At 39.0% G+C, this 2,157-nt stretch overlaps 1 pseudogene; it reads left to right on the top strand.

Moving 5' to 3' along the window:
- Positions 1-287: 287 nt before the first annotated feature.
- Positions 288-765, top strand: LOC103731008 (annotated as a pseudogene).
- Positions 766-2,157: the final 1,392 nt, after the last annotated feature.

The following is a 2,157-nucleotide window of genomic DNA, read 5'->3' on the forward strand; positions in this document are numbered from 1 at the left end:
CAATCAAAGAATGGATGGAATTTTAAAACACTTTTTATTCCAAAATGTTTTCAATAACGTTATGAAATTAAGGAAGAAATGCATTTTCTAGCAGATAAATGCTGCCCTTGTCTGACTGTGGGTGTTAGAGACATTGGGCCTCTGCTAAGTTATTGACTTAATTTAGCCCTGTAGTTGCACTAACCCTGACCAGTCCCTGATGATTTGCATTCAGTGACAGCACAGCCCTGGGGACTTCTTCATATGCTGGTCACACCCTGTGTAGTCAGCTGCAGCCAAGACACAACATGGACATGAGGACCTCTGCTCAGCTCCTAGGGCTCCTGCTGCTCTGGTTCCCAGGTGAAAATAACTACAGTGGGAATTTAAAAGTTACACTGTGATTCGTGCTGAGGGGCACACTGGGGAAGTTCTCTTTTATCATACTTAATTATATGGATATTTATTATTTCTCTACTCCTAGGTGCCAGATGTGACATCCAGATGACTCAGTCTCCATCTCTATCTGTATCTCTGGGAGACACAGTCACCATCACTTGCCAGGCAAGTGAGGATATTAGGAAATATTTAAACTGGTACCAGCAGAAACCAGGTGAAAGTACCTAACTCCTGATCTACTATACATCCACATTACAATCTGGGGTCCCAGCGAGGTTCAGTGGCAGTGGATCTGGAACAGATTATTCTCTGACCATCAGCAGCTTGGAGTCTGGAGATATTGCAACTCATTATTGTCAAAAGGATTATGATACCCCTCCACAGTGATACGAACCAAAGCATAAACCACCCAGGAAAGCAGAGTTGTGAGACTGGGCTGCCCAGCTGTTTCTCCTTTTTAGTTACTAACTGAAACTCCCTGATGCAGCTCATATTTATAGCAAGCTCACGAACAATCGAACAATCGTTTGTTTGATAGACGAGGCTAAGGAGGCTTCTCTCCATCCTAAATATCTTTTCTCATCTTCACCTCGAGCAACAATCGTTTGTTTGATAGACGAGGCTAAGGAGGCTTCTCTCCATCCTAAATACCTTTTCTCATCTTCACCTCGAGCAATACAGAATACCAATGCCTTTTATGTTTTTAACACAGGACACAGTAATTGCATGTGAGTCATCTGAGCTACAGCACCAGTTGGGATTCATACAGAAAAGTATAAGCTACTCTGTGAGCAGAAATTATTTAAATACAGAAAGACAGTCTCTAAGCTATAGCATTTAAAAGACTGGAGTAACTTATTGAGGGATGCTGACTTCCAAAAGAAAAAATTCCTCACAAAAGCTACAGTACACCTGTCAGAGAAATGGAAAGCTGCCTAATCATAGTGCTTGCTATGTCTAGAAGTCCCAGCAGTGTGGTGTTGATTCCCTAAGGGGTCTGTAGGACTTCACATGGATTCTTCATGCCTCCCCTCTGATCACTGGTCTGCTTACAAGTGTCAAGGAATATTGAACTAGTCTCATATGCCTTTTAATTTCACAGAATTTCATGCAGGAGAAAAGGCTTGTGGTAAATGCACTTGCAGAAGTAATGGTGACAATGAAAAATTGATATTCCACAGCCTAATTTAAAAGGATTTACAACCGAGATCAAAACAACAGTACTCTCTAATCCACCATATTGCTTTTGTAGAAATCAACTGACCCTGCATGAACAGATCTGTTTCTTGACTTTTTCGGATGTTTCGTTCATTTATCTGTCTTATCTGCGTGCACATGCAGCACACACTGAGTTGTTAATTGCTGTAATTTTATAAAAGGAAAAACATTAAGCAGAAAATATGAAATAAGATTTCTAGGCCAGATTTTCTTCATTATGCTCTCTTTTCAATTAATATGTAAATCTCATACTTACCTTACCGACTTAAAATATTTATATTCAGATACGTCTCTTCATAAATTTATGTAAAGTTTGTATTAGAAAACACATATAACATAATTTTAGGCTTCGCGGCTTTCTTTTTGTCTTGTCTTATGGCATTGGGTGTGTTTGTGCTATTGTTTTAGATGGAGATAATGATAATAGGCATTTTGATTTTTTCTGTATTATTAAAAGCTAGTTAATTTATCATTGAATAAGAAATTTGCCTGAGTTTTTCAGGCATTTTTATCATTATGCTTGGCTTTCTGAGAGAGTTATTGTGGATAGTTGTTGACTCC

Source organism: Nannospalax galili, unplaced genomic scaffold (assembly GCF_000622305.1).
Source record: "Nannospalax galili isolate Female #2095 unplaced genomic scaffold, S.galili_v1.0 scaffold20414, whole genome shotgun sequence".
NCBI lineage: Eukaryota > Metazoa > Chordata > Mammalia > Rodentia > Spalacidae > Nannospalax > Nannospalax galili.